Source organism: Vicugna pacos, unplaced genomic scaffold (genome assembly GCF_048564905.1).
Source record: "Vicugna pacos unplaced genomic scaffold, VicPac4 scaffold_20, whole genome shotgun sequence".
Classification (NCBI taxonomy): Eukaryota; Metazoa; Chordata; class Mammalia; order Artiodactyla; family Camelidae; genus Vicugna; species Vicugna pacos.
In genome coordinates this window covers 38085521-38106793 of record NW_027328741.1, presented here as the reverse complement: position 1 = coordinate 38106793, position 21273 = coordinate 38085521, and positions in this window count along the sequence as shown.

Sequence of the window (21273 nt, the reverse complement as noted above, 5' to 3'; positions counted from 1 at the left end):
GAACAAGGCGTATATAAATTTAGAAATATTTACTCTGACTTCATAGGTTTTTCCTATCACCAGGTTCTAAAATCGGACATTTGGCACCAGAAAACACTCTTTGAGCGAATTCTGACCAATACCCATGTAATTTACATTGTTTACATAACCATGGAATTCCGTATTACGGTCATGTTTCATGCATCACGGATTCCTCTAACATGCACTTCTGAGTTGTGAACATGCGCATGACTGATGTTTCAACCACCAAACAAGTTACCTATGCATTCTGAAATATTTACTTTGACTTTGTAGCTTCTTCCTTTCACCAGTTTCAATACTCACACTTTGATCCCACAAAAACCCTCTTGGAGCGAATTCTTCCCTAGAGATATGTAAGTTGAATAGATTCCATCTACATGATATTCCGTGTTCCGTACATGCTACATACATGACGGATTCGACAAATATACATTCCTGAGTTGAGGTCATCTGGAATACTAATCTTTACTCCTCTATAAAAGTAATATTTTCATCTAGACACGTGTGCACATTTTCACAAGCTTTCCCTAACACCAGGTTCGAATTAGTGCTTTTTTCACAGATACATAGTTTTCAGCGATTTCCACCTAAAAATATGTAATTTACATGTATTCCAACAACATGGCATTCCGGGTTCCGTACATGCTACATGTATGACGGATTTGGCAATCATGAGTTTCTGACTTGTGAGCATGTGGATTACAGACCTTTCAACCTCCGAACAAGGCGTATATAAATTTAGAAATATTTACTCTGACTTCATAGGTTTTTCCTATCACCAGGTTCTAAAATCGGACATTTGGCACCAGAAAACACTCTTTGAGCGAATTCTCACCAATACCCATGTAATTTACATTGTTTACATAACCATGGAATTCCGTATTACGAGCATGTTTCATGCATCACATATTCCTCAAACATGCACTTCTGAGTTGTGAACATGCGCATGACTGATGTTTCAACCACCAAACAAGTTACCTATGCATTCTGAAATATTTACTTTGACTTTGTAGCTTCTTCCTATCACCAGTTTCAATACTCACACTTTGATCCCACAAAAACCCTCTTGGAGCGAATACTTCCCTAGAGATATGTAAGTTGAATAGATCCCATCTACATGATATTCCGTGTTCCGTACATGCTACATACATGACGGATTCGACAAATATACATTCCTGAGTTGAGGTCATCTGGATTACAAATCATTCCTCCTCTATAAAAGTAATATTTTCATCTAGACACGTGTGCACATTTTCACAAGCTTTCCCTAACACCAGGTTCGAATTCGTGCATTTTTCACAGAAACATAGTTCTGGAGCGATTTCTACCTAACAGATATATAATTTACATGTATTCCAACAACATGGCATTCTGGGTTTCGTACATGCTACATGTATGACGGATTTGAAATCATGCGTTTCTGACTTCTGAGCATGTGGAATACAGACCTTTCAACCTCCGAACAAGGCGTATATAAATTTAGAAATATTTACTCTGACTTCATAGGTTTTTCCTATCACCAGGTTCTAAAATCGGACATTTGGCACAAGAAAACACTCTTTGAGCGAGTTCTCACCAATACCCATGTAATTTACATTGTTTACATAACCATGGAATTCCGTATTACGAGCATGTTTCATGCATCACGGATTCCTCAAACATGCACTTCTGAGTTGTGAACATGCGCATGACTGATGTTTCAACCACCAAACAAGTTACCTATGCATTCTGAAATATTTACTTTGACTTTGTAGCTTCTTCCTATCACCAGTTTCAATACTCACACTTTGATCCCACAAAAACCCTCTTGGAGCGAATTCTTCCCTAGAGATATGTAAGTTGAATAGATTCCATCTACATGATATTCCGTGTTCCGTACATGCTACATACATGACGGATTCGACAAATATACATTCCTGAGTTAAGCTCATCTGGATTACAAATCATTCCTCCTCTATAAAAGTAATATTTTCATCTAGACACGTGTGCACATTTTCACAAGCTTTCCCTAACACCAGGTTCGAATTTGTGCTTTTTTCACAGAAACATAGTTTTCAGCGATTTCCACCTAAAAATATGTAATTTACATGTATTCCAACAACATGGCATTCCGGGTTCCGTACATGCTACATGTATGACGGATTTGGCAATCATGCGTTTCTGACTTGTGAGCATGTGGATTACAGACCTTTCAACCTCCGAACAAGGCGTATATAAATTTAGAAATATTTACTCTGACTTCATAAGTTTTTCCTATCACCAGGTTCTAAAATCGGACATTTGGCACCAGAAAACCCTCTTTGAGCGAATTCTCACCAATACCCATGTAATTTACATTGTTTACATAACCATGGAATTCCGTATTACGAGCATGTTTCATGCATCACGGATTCTTTAAACATGCACTTCTGAGTTGTGAACATGCACACGACTGATGTTTCAACCACCAAACATGTTACCTATGCACTCTGAAATATTTACTTTGATTTGTAGCTTCTTCCTATCACCAGTTTCAATACTCACACTTTGATCCCACAAAAACCCTCTTGGAGCGAATTCTTCCCTAGAGATATATAAGTTGAATAGATTTCATCTACATGATATTCCGTGTTCCGTACATGCTACATACATGACGGATTCGACAAATATACATTCCTGAGATGAGGTCATCTGGATTACTAATCTTTCCTCCTCTATTAAAGGAATATTTTCATCTAGACACGTGTGCACATTTTCACAAGCTTTCCCTAACACCAGGTTCGAATTCGTGCTTTTTTCACAGAAACATAGTTTTCAGCGATTTCCAACTAACAGATATGTAATTTACATGTATTCCAACAACATGGCATTCCGGGTTCCGTACATGCTACATGTATGACGGATTTGGCAATCATGCGTTTCTGACTTGTGAGCATGTGGATTACAGACCTTTCAACCTCCGAACAAGGCGTATATAAATTTAGAAATTTTTACTCTGACTTCATAAGTTTTTCCTATCACCAGGTTCTAAAATCGCACATTTGCACCAGAAAACCCTCTTTGAGCGAATTCTCACCAATACCCATGTAATTTGCATTGTTTACATAACCATGGAGTTCCGTATTACGATCATGTTTCATGCATCACGGATTCCTCAAACATGCACTTCTGCGTTGTGAACATGCGCATGACTGATGTTTCAACCACCAAGCAAGTTACCTATGCATTCTGAAATATTTACTTTGACTTTGTAGCTTCTTCCTATCACCAGTTTCAATACTCACACTTTGATCCCACAAAAACACTCTTGGAGCGAATTCTTCCCTAGAGATATGTAAGTTGAATAGAATCCATCTACATGATATTCCGTGTTCCGTACATGCTACATACAAGACGGATTCGACAAATATACATTCCTGAGTTGAGGTCATCTGGATTACTAATCTTTCCTCCTCTATAAAAGTAATATTTTCATCTAGACACGTGTGCACATTTTCACAAGCTTTCCCTAACACCAGGTTCGAATTAGTGCTTTTTTCACAGAAACAGAGTTTTCAGCGATTTCCACCTAACAGATATGTAATTTACATGTATTCCAACAACATGGCATTCCGGGTTCCGTACATGCTACATGTATGACGGATTTGGCAATCATGCGTTTCTGACTTGTGAGCATGTGGATTACAGACCTTTCAACCTCCGAACAAGGCGTATATAAATTTAGAAATATTTACTCTGACTTCATAGGTTTTTCCTATCACCAGGTTCTAAAATCGGACATTTGGCACCAGAAAACACTCTTTGAGCGAATTCTCACCAATACCCATGTAATTTACATTGTTTACATAACCATGGAATTCCGTATTACGAGCATGTTTCATGCAACACGGATTCCTCAAACATGCACTTCTGAGTTGTGAACATGCACACGACTGATGTTTCAACCACCAAACAAGTTACCTATGCACTCTGAAATATTTACTTTGATTTGTAGCTTCTTCCTATCACCAGTTTCAATACTCACACTTTGATCCCACAAAAACCCTCTTGGAGCGAATACTTCCCTAGAGTTATATAAGTTGAATAGATTCCATCTACATGATATTCCGTGTTCCGTACATGCTACATACATGACGGATTCGACAAATATACATTCCTGAGATGAGGTCATCTGGATTACTAATCTTTCCTCCTCTATTAAAGGAATATTTTCATCTAGACACGTGTGCACATTTTCACAAACTTTCCCTAACACCAGGTTCGAATTCGTGCTTTTTTCACAGAAACATAGTTTTCAGCGATTTCCAACTAACAGATATGTAATTTACATGTATTCCAACAACATGGCATTCCGGGTTCCGTACATGCTACATGTATGACGGATTTGGCAATCATGCGTTTCTGACTTGTGAGCATGTGGATTACAGACCTTTCAACCTCCGAACAAGGCGTATATAAATTTAGAAATTTTTACTCTGACTTCATAAGTTTTTCCTATCACCAGGTTCTAAAATCGCACATTTGGCACCAGAAAACCCTCTTTGAGCGAATTCTCACCAATACCCATGTAATTTACATTGTTTACATAACCATGGAGTTCCGTATTACGATCATGTTTCATGCATCACGGATTCCTCAAACATGCACTTCTGCGTTGTGAACATGCGCATGACTGATGTTTCAACCACCAAACAAGTTACCTATGCATTCTGAAATATTTACTTTGACTTTGTAGCTTCTTCCTATCACCAGTTTCAATACTCACACTTTGATCCCACAAAAACCCTCTTGGAGCGAATAATTCCCTAGAGATATGTAAGTTGAATTGATTCCATCTACATGATATTCCGTGTTCCGTACATGCTATATACATGACGGATTCGACAAATATACATTCCTGAGTTGAGGTCATCTGGATTACTAATCTTTCCTCCTCTATAAAAGTAATATTTTCATCTAGAGACGTGTGCACATTTTCACAAGCTTTCCCTAACACCAGGTTCGAATTAGTGCTTTTTTCACAGAAACATTGTTTTCAGTGATTTCCACCTAACAGATATGTAATTTACATGTATTCCAACAACATGGCATTCCGGGTTCCGTACATGCTACATGTGTGACGGATTTGGCATTCATGCGTTTCTGACTTGTGAGCATGTGGATTACAGACCTTTCAACCTCCGAAAAAGGCGTATGTAAATTTAGAAATATTTACTCTGACTTCATAGGTTTTTCCTATCACCAGGTTCTAAAATCGGACATTTGGCACCAGAAAACACTCTTTGAGCGAATTCTCACCAATACCCATGTAATTTACATTGTTTACATAACCATGGAATTCCGTATTACGAGCATGTTTCATGCATCACATATTCCTCAAACATGCACTTCTGAGTTGTGAACATGCGCATGACTGATGTTTCAACCACCAAACAAGTTACCTATGCATTCTGAAATATTTACTTTGACTTTGTAGCTTCTTCCTATCACCAGTTTCAATACTCAAACTTTGATCCCACAAAAACCCTCTTGGAGCGAATACTTCCCTAGAGATATGTAAGTTGAATAGATCCCATCTACATGATATTCCGTGTTCCGTACATGCTACATACATGACGGATTCGACAAATATACATTCCTGAGTTGAGGTCATCTGGATTACAAATCATTCCTCCTCTATAAAAGTAATATTTTCATCTAGACACGTGTGTATATTTTCACAAGCTTTCCCTAACACCAGGTTCGAATTCGTGCATTTTTCACAGAAACATAGTTCTGGAGCGATTTCTTCCTAACAGATATATAATTTACATGTATTCCAACAACATGGCATTCTGGGTTTCGTACATGCTACATGTATGAGGGATTTGGCAATCATGCGTTTCTGACTTCTGAGCATGTGGATTACAGACCTTTCAACCTCCGAACAAGGCTTATATAAATTTAGAAATATTTACTCTGACTTCATAGGTTTTTCCTATCACCAGGTTCTAAAATCGGACATTTGGCACCAGAAAACTCTCTTTGAGCGAGTTCTCACCAATACCCATGTAATTTACATTGTTTACATAACCATGGAATTCCGTATTACGAGCATGTTTCATGCATCACGGATTCCTCAAACATGCACTTCTGAGTTGTGAACATGCGCATGACTGATGTTTCAACCACCAAACAAGTTACCTATGCATTCTGAAATATTTACTTTGACTTTGTAGCTTCTTCCTATCACCAGTTTCAATACTCACACTTTGATCCCACAAAAACCCTCTTGGAGCGAATTCTTCCCTAGAGATATGTAAGTTGAATAGATTCCATCTACATGATATTCCGTGTTCCGTACATGCTACATACATGACGGATTCGACAAATATACATTCCTGAGTTGAGGTCATCTGGATTACAAATCATTCCTCCTCTATAAAAGTAATATTTTCATCTAGACACGTGTGCACATTTTCACAAGCTTTCCCTAACACCAGGTTCGAATTAGTGCTTTTTTCACAGAAACATAGTTTTCAGCGATTTCCACCTAAAAATATGTAATTTACATGTATTCCAACAACATGGCATTCCGGGTTCCGTACATGCTACATGTATGACGTATTTGGCAATTATGCGTTTCTGACTTGTGAGCATGTGGATTACAGACCTTTTAACCTCCGAACAAGGCGTATATAAATTTAGAAATATTTACTCTGACTTCATAGGTTTTTCCTATCACCAGGTTCTAAAATCGGACATTTGGCACCAGAAAAAACTCTTTGAGCGAATTCTCACCAATACCCATGTAATTTACATTGTTTACATAAACATGGAATTCCGTATTACGAGCATGTTTCATGCATCACAGATTCCTCTAACATGCACTTATGAGTTGGGAACATGCGCATGACTGATGTTTCAACCACCAAACAATTTACCTATGCATTCTGAAATATTTACTTTGACTTTGTAGCTTCTTCCTATCACCAGTTTCAATACTCACACTTTGATCCCACAAAAACCCTCTTGGAGCGAATTCTTCCCTAGAGATATGTAAGTTGAATAGATTCCATCTACATGATATTCCGTGTTCCGTACATGCTACATACATGACGGATTCGACAAATATACATTCCTGAGTTGAGGTCATCTGGATTACTAATCTTTCCTCCTCTATAAAAGTAATATTTTCATCTAGACACGTGTGCACATTTTCACAAGCTTTCCCTAACACCAGTTTCGAATTAGTGCTTTTTACAAAGAAACATAGTTTTCAGCGATTTCCACCTAACAGATATGTAATTTACATGTATTCCAACAACATGGCATTCCGGGTTCCGTACATGCTACATGTATGACGGATTTGGCAATCATGGGTTTCTGACTTGTGAGCATGTGGATTACAGATCTTTCAACTTCTGAACAAGGCTTATATAAATTTCTAAATATTTACTCTGACTTCATAGGTTTTTCCTAACACCAGGTTCTAAAATCGGACATTTGGCACCAGAAAACACTCTTTGAGCGAATTCTCACCAATACCCATGTAATTTACATTGTTTACATAACCATGGAATTCCGTATTACGAGAAGGATTCATGCATCACGGATTCCTCAAACATGCACTTCTGAGTTGTGAACATGCGCATGACTGATGTTTCAACCACCAAACAAGTTACCTATGCACTCTGAAATATTTACTTTGACTTTGTAGCTTCTTCCTATCACCAGTTTCAATACTCACACTTTGATCCCACAAAAACCCTCTTGGAGCAAATACTTCCTAGAGATATGTAAGTTGAATAGATTCCATCTACATGATATTCCGTGTTCCGTACATGCTACATACATGACGGATTCGACAAATATACATTCCTGAGTTGAGGTCATCTGGATTACTAATCTTTCCTCCTCTATAAAAGTAATATTTTCATCTAGACACGTCTGCACATTTTCACAAGCTTTCCCTAACACCAGGTTCGAATTCGTGCTATTTTCACAGAAACATTGTTTTCAGCGATTTCCACCTAACAGATATGTAATTTACATGTATTCCAACAAAATGGCATTCCGGGTTCCGTATATGCTACATGTATGACGGATTTGGCAATCATGCGTTTCTGACTTGTGAGCATGTGGATTACAGACCTTTCAACCTCCGAACAAGGCGTATATAAATTTAGAAATATTTACTCTGACTTCATAGGTTTTTCCTATCACCAGGTTCTAAAATCGGACATTTGGCACCAGAAAACACTCTTTGAGCGAATTCTCACCAATACCCATGTAATTTACATTGTTTACATAACCATGGAATTCCGTAATACGAGCAGGTTTCATGCATCACGGATTCCTCAAACATGCACTTCTGAGTTGTGAACATGCGCATGACTGATGTTTCAACCACCAAACAAGTTACCTATGCATTCTGAAATATTTACTTTGACTTTGTAGCTTCTTCCTATCACCAGTTTCAATACTCAGAATTTGATACCACAAAAACCCTCTTGGAGCGAATTCTCCCCTAGAGATATGTAAGTTGAATAGATTCCATCTACATTATATTCCGTGTTCCGTACATTCCACATACATGACGGATTCTACAAATATACATTCCTGAGTTGAGGTCATCTGGATTACTAATCTTTCCTCCTCTATAAAGTAATATTTTCGTCTAGACACGTGTGCACATTTTCAGAAGCTTTCCCTAACACCAGGTTCGAATTAGTGCTTTTTTCACAGAAACATAGTTTTCAGCGATTTCCACCTAACAGATATGTAATTTACATGTATTCCAACAACATGGCATTCCGGGTTCCGTACATGCTACATGTATGACGGATTTGGCAATCATGCGTTTCTGACTTGTGAGCATGTGGATTACAGACCTTTCAACCTTCGAACAAGGCGTATATAAATTTAGAAATATTTACTCTGACTTCATAGGTTTTTCCTATCACCAGGTTCTAAAATCGGACATTTGTCACCAGAAAACACTCTTTGAGCGAATTCTGACCAATACCCATGTAATTTACATTGTTTACATAACCATGGAATTCCGTATTACGGTCATGTTTCATGCATCACGGATTCCTCTAACATGCACTTCTGAGTTGTGAACATGCGCATGACTGATGTTTCAACCACCAAACAAGTTACCTATGCATTCTGAAATATTTACTTTGACTTTGTAGCTTCTTCCTTTCACCAGTTTCAATACTCACACTTTGATCCCACAAAAACCCTCTTGGAGCGAATACTTCCCTAGAGATTTGTAAGTTGAATAGATTCCATCTACATGATATTCCGTGTTCCGTACATGCTACATACATGACGGATTCGACAAATATACATTCCTGAGTTGAGGTCATCTGGAATACTAATCTTTACTCCTCTATAAAAGTAATATTTTCATCTAGACACGTGTGCACATTTTCACAAGCTTTCCCTAACACCAGGTTCGAATTAGTGCTTTTTTCACAGATACATAGTTTTCAGCGATTTCCACCTAAAAATATGTAATTTACATGTATTCCAACAACATGGCATTCCGGGTTCCGTACATGCTACATGTATGACGGATTTGGCAATCATGGGTTTCTGACTTGTGAGCATGTGGATTACAGATCTTTCAACTTCTGAACAAGGCTTATATAAATTTCTAAATATTTACTCTGACTTCATAGGTTTTTCCTAACACCAGGTTCTAAAATCGGACATTTGGCACCAGAAAACACTCTTTGAGCGAATTCTCACCAATACCCATGTAATTTACATTGTTTACATAACCATGGAATTCCGTATTACGAGAAGGATTCATGCATCACGGATTCCTCAAACATGCACTTCTGAGTTGTGAACATGCGCATGACTGATGTTTCAACCACCAAACAAGTTACCTATGCACTCTGAAATATTTACTTTGACTTTGTAGTTTCTTCCTATCACCAGTTTCAATACTCACACTTTGATCCCACAAAAACCCTCTTGGAGCGAATTATTCCCTAGAGATATGTAAGTTGAATAGATTCCATCTACATGATATTCCGTGTTCCGTACATGCTACATACATGACGGATTCGACAAATATACATTCCTGAGTTGAGGTCATCTGGATTACTAATCTTTCCTCCTCTATAAAAGGAATATTTCCATCTAGACACGTGTGCACATTTTCACAAGCTTTCCCTAACACCAGGTTCGAATTCGTGCTTTTTTCTCAGAAACATAATTTTCAGGGATTTCCACCTAACAGATATGAAATTTACATGTATTCCAACAACATGGCATTCCGGGTTCCGTACGTGCTACATGTATGACGGATTTGGCAATCATGCGTTTCTGACTTGTGAGCATGTGGATTACAGACCTTTCAAACTCCGAACAAGGCGTATATATATTTAGAAATTTTTACTCTGCCTTCATAAGTTTTTCCTATCACCAGGTTCTAAAATCGCACATTTGCACCAGAAAACCCTCTTTGAGCGAATTCTCACCAATACCCATGTAATTTGCATTGTTTACATAACCATGGAGTTCCGTATTACGATCATGTTTCATGCATCACGAATTCCTCAAACATGCACTTCTGCGTTGTGAACATGCGCATGACTGATGTTTCAACCACCAAGCAAGTTACCTATGCATTCTGAAATATTTACTTTGACTTTGTAGCTTCTTCCTATCACCAGTTTCAATACTCACACTTTGATCCCACAAAAACACTCTTGGAGCGAATTCTTCCCTAGAGATATGTAAGTTGAATAGATTCCATCTACATGATATTCCGTGTTCCGTACATGCTACATACATGACGGATTCGACAAATATACATTCCTGAGTTGAGGTCATCTGGATTACTAATCTTTCCTCCTCTATAAAAGTAATATTTTCATCTAGACACGTGTGCACATTTTCACAAGCTTTCCCTAACACCAGGTTCGAATTAGTGCTTTTTTCACAGAAACAGAGTTTTCAGCGATTTCCACCTAACAGATATGTAATTTACATGTATTCCAACAACATGGCATTCCGGGTTCCGTACATGCTACATGTATGACGGATTTGGCAATCATGCGTTTCTGACTTGTGAGCATGTGGATTACAGACCTTTCAACCTCCGAACAAGGCGTATATAAATTTAGAAATATTTACTCTGACTTCATAGGTTTTTCCTATCACCAGGTTCTAAAATCGGACATTTGGCACCAGAAAACACTCTTTGAGCGAATTCTCACCAATACCCATGTAATTTACATTGTTTACATAACCATGGAATTCCGTATTACGAGCATGTTTCATGCAACACGGATTCCTCAAACATGCACTTCTGAGTTGTGAACATGCACACGACTGATGTTTCAACCACCAAACAAGTTACCTATGCACTCTGAAATATTTACTTTGATTTGTAGCTTCTTCCTATCACCAGTTTCAATACTCACACTTTGATCCCACAAAAACCCTCTTGGAGCGAATACTTCCCTAGAGTTATATAAGTTGAATAGATTCCATCTACATGATATTCCGTGTTCCGTACATGCTACATACATGACGGATTCGACAAATATACATTCCTGAGATGAGGTCATCTGGATTACTAATCTTTCCTCCTCTATTAAAGGAATATTTTCATCTAGACACGTGTGCACATTTTCACAAGCTTTCCCTTACACCAGGTTCGAATTCGTGCTTTTTTCACAGAAATATAGTTTTCAGCGATTTCCACCTAACAGATATGTAATTTACATGTATTCCAACAACATGGCATTCCGGGTTCCGTACATGCTACATGTATGACGGATTTGGCAATCATGAGTTTCTGACTTGTGAGCATGTGGATTACAGACCTTTCAACCTCCGAACAAGGCGTATATAAATTTAGAAATATTTACTCTGACTTCATAAGTTTTTCCTATCACCAGATTCTAAAATCGGACATTTGGCACCAGAAAACCCTCTTTGAGCGAATTCTCACCAATACCCATGTAATTTACATTGTTTACATAACCATGGAATTCCGTATTACGAGCATGTTTCATGCATCACGGATTCTTCAAACATGCACTTCTGAGTTGTGAACATGCACACGACTGATGTTTCAACCACCAAACATGTTACCTATGCACTCTGAAATATTTAATTTGATTTGTAGCTTCTTCCTATCACCAGTTTCAATACTCACACTTTGATCCCACAAAAACCCTCTTGGAGCGAATTCTTCCCTAGAGATATGTAAGTTGAATAGATTCCATCTACATGATATTCCGTGTTCCGTACATGCTACATACATGACGGATTCGACAAATATACATTCCTGAGATGAGGTCATCTGGATTACTAATCTTTCCTCCTCTATTAAAGGAATATTTTCATCTAGACACGTGTGCACATTTTCACAAGCTTTCCCTAACACCAGGTTCGAATTCGTGCTTTTTTCACAGAAACATAGTTTTCAGCGATTTCCAACTAACAGATATGTAATTTACATGTATTCCAACAACATGGCATTCCGGGTTCCGTACATGCTACATGTATGACGGATTTGGCAATCATGCGTTTCTGACTTGTGAGCATGTGGATTACAGACCTTTCAACCTCCGAACAAGGCGTATATAAATTTAGAAATTTTTACTCTGACTTCATAAGTTTTTCCTATCACCAGGTTCTAAAATCGCACATTTGGCACCAGAAAACCCTCTTTGAGCGAATTCTCACCAATACCCATGTAATTTACATTGTTTACATAACCATGGAGTTCCGTATTACGATCATGTTTCATGCATCACGGATTCCTCAAACATGCACTTCTGCGTTGTGAACATGCGCATGACTGATGTTTCAACCACCAAACAAGTTACCTATGCATTCTGAAATATTTACTTTGACTTTGTAGCTTCTTCCTATCACCAGTTTCAATACTCACACTTTGATCCCACAAAAACCCTCTTGGAGCGAATAATTCCCTAGAGATATGTAAGTTGAATTGATTCCATCTACATGATATTCCGTGTTCCGTACATGCTATATACATGACGGATTCGACAAATATACATTCCTGAGTTGAGGTCATCTGGATTACTAATCTTTCCTCCTCTATAAAAGTAATATTTTCATCTAGAGACGTGTGCACATTTTCACAAGCTTTCCCTAACACCAGGTTCGAATTAGTGCTTTTTTCACAGAAACATTGTTTTCAGTGATTTCCACCTAACAGATATGTAATTTACATGTATTCCAACAACATGGCATTCCGGGTTCCGTACATGCTACATGTGTGACGGATTTGGCATTCATGCGTTTCTGACTTGTGAGCATGTGGATTACAGACCTTTCAACCTCCGAAAAAGGCGTATGTAAATTTAGAAATATTTACTCTGACTTCATAGGTTTTTCCTATCACCAGGTTCTAAAATCGGACATTTGGCACCAGAAAACACTCTTTGAGCGAATTCTCACCAATACCCATGTAATTTACATTGTTTACATAACCATGGAATTCCGTATTACGAGCATGTTTCATGCATCACATATTCCTCAAACATGCACTTCTGAGTTGTGAACATGCGCATGACTGATGTTTCAACCACCAAACAAGTTACCTATGCATTCTGAAATATTTACTTTGACTTTGTAGCTTCTTCCTATCACCAGTTTCAATCCTCAAACTTTGATCCCACAAAAACCCTCTTGGAGCGAATACTTCCCTAGAGATATGTAAGTTGAATAGATCCCATCTACATGATATTCCGTGTTCCGTACATGCTAAATACATGACGGATTCGACAAATATACATTCCTGAGTTGAGGTCATCTGGATTACAAATCATTCCTCCTCTATAAAAGTAATATTTTCATCTAGACACGTGTGTATATTTTCACAAGCTTTCCCTAACACCAGGTTCGAATTCGTGCATTTTTCACAGAAACATAGTTCTGGAGCGATTTCTTCCTAACAGATATATAATTTACATGTATTCCAACAACATGGCATTCTGGGTTTCGTACATGCTACATGTATGAGGGATTTGGCAATCATGCGTTTCTGACTTCTGAGCATGTGGATTACAGACCTTTCAACCTCCGAACAAGGCGTATATAAATTTAGAAATATTTACTCTGACTTCATAGGTTTTTCCTATCACCAGGTTCTAAAATCGGACATTTGGCACCAGAAAACTCTCTTTGAGCGAGTTCTCACCAATACCCATGTAATTTACATTGTTTACATAACCATGGAATTCCGTATTACGAGCATGTTTCATGCATCACGGATTCCTCAAACATGCACTTCTGAGTTGTGAACATGCGCATGACTGATGTTTCAACCACCAAACAAGTTACCTATGCATTCTGAAATATTTACTTTGACTTTGTAGCTTCTTCCTATCACCAGTTTCAATACTCACACTTTGATCCCACAAAAACCCTCTTGGAGCGAATTCTTCCCTAGAGATATGTAAGTTGAATAGATTCCATCTACATGATATTCCGTGTTCCGTACATGCTACATACATGACGGATTCGACAAATATACATTCCTGAGTTGAGGTCATCTGGATTACTAATCTTTCCTCCTCTATAAAAGTAATATTTTCATCTAGACACGTGTGCACATTTTCACAAGCTTTCCCTAACACCAGGTTCGAATTAGTGCTTTTTTCACAGAAACATAGTTTTCAGCGATTTCCACCTAAAAATATGTAATTTACATGTATTCCAACAACATGGCATTCCGGGTTCCGTACATGCTACATGTATGACGTATTTGGCAATTATGCGTTTCTGACTTGTGAGCATGTGGATTACAGACCTTTTAACCTCCGAACAAGGCGTATATAAATTTAGAAATATTTACTCTGACTTCATAGGTTTTTCCTATCACCAGGTTCTAAAATCGGACATTTGGCACCAGAAAAAACTCTTTGAGCGAATTCTCACCAATACCCATGTAATTTACATTGTTTACATAAACATGGAATTCCGTATTACGAGCATGTTTCATGCATCACAGATTCCTCTAACATGCACTTATGAGTTGTGAACATGCGCATGACTGATGTTTCAACCACCAAACAATTTACCTATGCATTCTGAAATATTTACTTTGACTTTGTAGCTTCTTCCTATCACCAGTTTCAATACTCACACTTTGATCCCACAAAAACCCTCTTGGAGCGAATTCTTCCCTAGAGATATGTAAGTTGAATAGATTCCATCTACATGATATTCCGTGTTCCGTACATGCTACATACATGACGGATTCGACAAATATACATTCCTGAGTTGAGGTCATCTGGATTACTAATCTTTCCTCCTCTATAAAAGTAATATTTTCATCTAGACACGTGTGCACATTTTCACAAGCTTTCCCTAACACCAGGTTCGAATTAGTGCTTTTTACAAAGAAACATAGTTTTCAGCGATTTCCACCTAACAGATATGTAATTTACATGTATTCCAACAACATGGCATTCCGGGTTCCGTACATGCTACATGTATGACGGATTTGGCAATCATGGGTTTCTGACTTGTGAGCATGTGGATTACAGATCTTTCAACTTCTGAACAAGGCTTATATAAATTTCTAAATATTTACTCTGACTTCATAGGTTTTTCCTAACACCAGGTTCTAAAATCGGACATTTGGCACCAGAAAACACTCTTTGAGCGAATTCTCACCAATACCCATGTAATTTACATTGTTTACATAACCATGGAATTCCGTATTACGAGAAGGATTCATGCATCACGGATTCCTCAAACATGCACTTCTGAGTTGTGAACATGCGCATGACTGATGTTTCAACCACCAAACAAGTTACCTATGCACTCTGAAATATTTACTTTGACTTTGTAGCTTCTTCCTATCACCAGTTTCAATACTCACACTTTGATCCCACAAAAACCCTCTTGGAGCAAATACTTCCCTAGAGATATGTAAGTTGAATAGATTCCATCTACATGATATTCCGTGTTCCGTACATGCTATATACATGACGGATTCGACAAATATACATTCCTGAGTTGAGGTCATCTGGATTACTAATCTTTCCTCCTCTATAAAAGTAATATTTTCATCTAGACACGTCTGCACATTTTCACAAGCTTTCCCTAACACCAGGTTCGAATTCGTGCTATTTTCACAGAAACATTGTTTTCAGCGATTTCCACCTAACAGATATGTAATTTACATGTATTCCAACAAAATGGCATTCCGGGTTCCGTATATGCTACATGTATGACGGATTTGGCAATCATGCGTTTCTGACTTGTGAGCATGTGGATTACAGACCTTTCAACCTCCGAACAAGGCGTATATAAATTTAGAAATATTTACTCTGACTTCATAGGTTTTTCCTATCACCAGGTTCTAAAATCGGACATTTGGCACCAGAAAACACTCTTTGAGCGAATTCTCACCAATACCCATGTAATTTACATTGTTTACATAACCATGGAATTCCGTAATACGAGCAGGTTTCATGCATCACGGATTCCTCAAACATGCACTTCTGAGTTGTGAACATGCGCATGACTGATGTTTCAACCACCAAACAAGTTACCTATGCATTCTGAAATATTTACTTTGACTTTGTAGCTTCTTCCTATCACCAGTTTCAATACTCAGAATTTGATACCACAAAAACCCTCTTGGAGCGAATTCTCCCCTAGAGATATGTAAGTTGAATAGATTCCATCTACATTATATTCCGTGTTCCGTACATTCCACATACATGACGGATTCTACAAATATACATTCCTGAGTTGAGGTCATCTGGATTACTAATCTTTCCTCCTCTATAAAGTAATATTTTCGTCTAGACACGTGTGCACATTTTCAGAAGCTTTCCCTAACACCAGGTTCGAATTAGTGCTTTTTTCACAGAAACATAGTTTTCAGCGATTTCCACCTAACAGATATGTAATTTACATATATTCCAACAACATGGCATTCCGGGTTCCGTACATGCTACATGTATGACGGATTTGGCAATCATGCGTTTCTGACTTGTGAGCATGTGGATTACAGACCTTTCAACCTTCGAACAAGGCGTATATAAATTTAGAAATATTTACTCTGACTTCATAGGTTTTTCCTATCACCAGGTTCTAAAATCGGACATTTGGCACCAGAAAACACTCTTTGAGCGAATTCTGACCAATACCCATGTAATTTACATTGTTTACATAACCATGGAATTCCGTATTACGGTCATGTTTCATGCATCACGGATTCCTCTAACATGCACTTCTGAGTTGTGAACATGCGCATGACTGATGTTTCAACCACCAAACAAGTTACCTATGCATTCTGAAATATTTACTTTGACTTTGTAGCTTCTTCCTTTCACCAGTTTCAATACTCACACTTTGATCCCACAAAAACCCTCTTGGAGCGAATACTTCCCTAGAGATTTGTAAGTTGAATAGATTCCATCTACATGATATTCCGTGTTCCGTACATGCTACATACATGACGGATTCGACAAATATACATTCCTGAGTTGAGGTCATCTGAAATACTAATCTTTAATCCTCTATAAAAGTAATATTTTCATCTAGACACGTGTGCACATTTTCACAAGCTTTCCCTAACACCAGGTTCGAATTTGTGCTTTTTTCACAGAAACATAGTTTTCAGCGATTTCCACCTAAAAATATGTAATTTACATGTATTCCAACAACATGGCATTCCGGGTTCCGTACATGCTACATGTATGACGTATTTGGCAATCATGCGTTTCTGACTTGTGAGCATGTGGATTACAGACCTTTTAACCTCCGAACAAGGCGTATATAAATTTAGAAATATTTACTCTGACTTCATAAGTTTTTCCTATCACCAGGTTCTAAAATCGGACATTTGGCACCAGAAAACACTCTTTGAGCGAATTCTCACCAATACCCATGTAATTTACATTGTTTACATAACCATGGAATTCCGTATTACGAGAAGGATTCATGCATCACGGATTCCTCAAACATGCACTTCTGAGTTGTGAACATGCGCATGACTGATGTTTCAACCACCAAACAAGTTACCTATGCACTCTGAAATATTTACTTTGACTTTGTAGCTTCTTCCTATCACCAGTTTCAATACTCACACTTTGATCCCACAAAAACCCTCTTGGAGCGAATTATTCCCTAGAGATATGTAAGTTGAATAGATTCCATCTACATGATATTCCGTGTTCCGTACATGCTACATACATGACGGATTCGACAAATATACATTCCTGAGTTGAGGTCATCTGGATTACTAATCTTTCCTCCTCTATAAAAGGAATATTTTCATCTAGACACGTGTGCACATTTTCACAAGCTTTCCCTAACACCAGGTTCGAATTCGTGCTTTTTTCTCAGAAACATAATTTTCAGGGATTTCCACCTAACAGATATGTAATTTACATGTATTCCAACAACATGGCATTCCGGGTTCCGTACGTGCTACATGTATGACGGATTTGGCAATCATGCGTTTCTGACTTGTGAGCATGTGGATTACAGACCTTTCAAACTCCGAACAAGGCGTATATAAATTTAGAAATATTTACTCTGACTTCATAGGTTTTTCCTATCACCAGTTTCTAAAATCGGACATCTGGCACCAGAAAACACTCTTTGAGCGAATTCTCACCAATACCCATGTAATTTACATTGTTTACATAACCATGGAATTCCGTATTACGAGCAGGTTTCATGAATCACGGATTCCTCAAACATGCACTTCTGCGTTGTGAACATGCGCATGACTGATGTTTCAATCACCAAACAAGTTACCTATGCAATCTGAAATATTTACTTTGACTTTGTAGCTTCTTCCTATCACCAGTTTCAATACTCACACTTTGATCCCACAAAAACACTCTTGGAGCGAATTCTTCCCTAGAGATATGTAAGTTGAATAGATTCCATCTACATGATATTCCGTGTTCCGTACATGCTACATACATGACGGATTCGACAAATATACATTCCTGAGTTGAGGTCATCTGGATTACTAATCTTTCCTCCTCTATAAAAGTAATATTTTCATCTAGACACGTGTGCACATTTTCACAAGCTTTCCCTAACACCAGGTTCGAATTAGTGCTTTTTTCACAGAAACAGAGTTTTCAGCGATTTCCACCTGAGAGATATGTAATTTACATGTATTCCAACAACATGGCATTCCGGGTTCCGTACATGCTACATGTATGACGGATTTGGCAATCATGCGTTTCTGACTTGTGAGCATGTGGATTACAGACCTTTCAACCTCCGAACAAGGCGTATATAAATTTAGAAATATTTACTCTGACTTCATAGGTTTTTCCTATCACCAGGTTCTAAAATCGGACATTTGGCACCAGAAAACACTCTTTGAGCGAATTCTCACCAATACCCATGTAATTTACATTGTTTACATAACCATGGAATTCCGTATTACGAGCATGTTTCATGCATCACGGATTCTTCAAACATGCACTTCTGAGTTGTGAACATGCACACGACTGATGTTTCAACCACCAAACATGTTACCTATGCACTCTGAAATATTTACTTTGATTTGTAGCTTCTTCCTATCACCAGTTTCAATACTCACACTTTGATCCCACAAAAACCCTCTTGGAGCGAATTCTTCCCTATAGATATATAAGTTGAATAGATTCCATCTACATGATATTCCGTGTTCCGTACATGCTACATACATGACGGATTCGACAAATATACAATCCTGAGTTGAGGTCATCTGGATTACTAATCTTTCCTCCTCTATAAAAGTAATATTTTCATCTAGACACGTGTGCACATTTTCACAAGCTTTCCCTAACACCAGGTTCGAATTCGTGCTTTTGTCACAGAAACATTGTTTTCAGCGATTTCCACCTAACAGATATGTAATTTACATGTATTCCAACAACATGGCATTCCGGGTTCCGTACATGCTACATGTATGACGGATTTGGCAATCATGCGTTTCTGACTTGTGAGCATGTGGATTACAGACCTTTCAAACTCCGAACAAGACGTATATAAATTTAGAAATATTTACTCTGACTTCATAGGTTTTTCCTATCACCAGGTTCTAAAATCGGACATTTGGCAGCAGAAAATACTCTTTGAGCGAATTCTCACCAATACCCATGTAATTTACATTGTTTACATAACCATGGAATTCCGTATTACGAGCATGTTTCATGCATCACGGATTCCTCTAAGATGCACTTCTGAGTTGTGAAAATGCGCATGACTGATGTTTCAACCACCAAACAAGTTACCTATGCATTCTGAAATATTTACTTTGACTTTGTAGCTTCTTCCTATCACCAGTTTCAATACTCACACTTTGATCCCACAAAAACCCTCTTGGAGCGAATTCTCCCCTAGAGATATGTAAGTTGAATAGATTCCAACTACATGATATTCCGTGTTCCGTACATGCTACATACATGACGGATTCTACAAATATACATTCCTGAGTTGAGGTCATCTGGATTACTAATCTTTCCTCCTCTATAAAAGTAATATTTTCATCTAGACACGTGTGCACATTTTCACAAGCTTTCCCTAACACCAGGTTCGAATTCGTGCTTTTTTCACAGAAACATAGTTTTCAGCGATTTCCACCTAACAGATATGTAATTTACATGTATTCCAACAACATGGCATTCCGGGTTCCGTACATGCTACATGTATGACGGATTTGGCAATCATGCGTTTCTGACTTGTGAGCATGTGGATTACAGACCTTTCATCCTCCGAACAAGGCGTATATATATTTAGAAATATTTACTCTGACTTCATAGGTTTTTCCTATCACCAGGTTCTAAAATCGGACTTTTGGCACCAGAAAACCCTCTTTGAGCGAATTCTCACCAATACCCATGTAATTTACATTGTTTACATAACCATGGATTTCCGTATTACGATCATGTTTCATGCATCACGGATTCCTCAAACATGCACTTCTGCGTTGTGAACATGCGCATGACTGATGTTTCAACCACCAAACAAGTTACCTATGCATTCTGAAATATTTACTTTGACTTTGTAGCTTCTTCCTATCACCAGTTTCAATACTCACACTTTGATCCCACAAAAACCCTCTTGGAGCGAATAATTCCCTAGAGATATGTAAGTTGAATTGATTCCATCTACATGATATTCCGTGTTCCGTACATGCTACATACATGACGGATTCGACAAATATACATTCCTGAGTTGAGGTCATCTGGATTACTAATCTTTCCTCCTCTATAAAAGTAATATTTTCATCTAGACACGTGTGCACATTTTCAC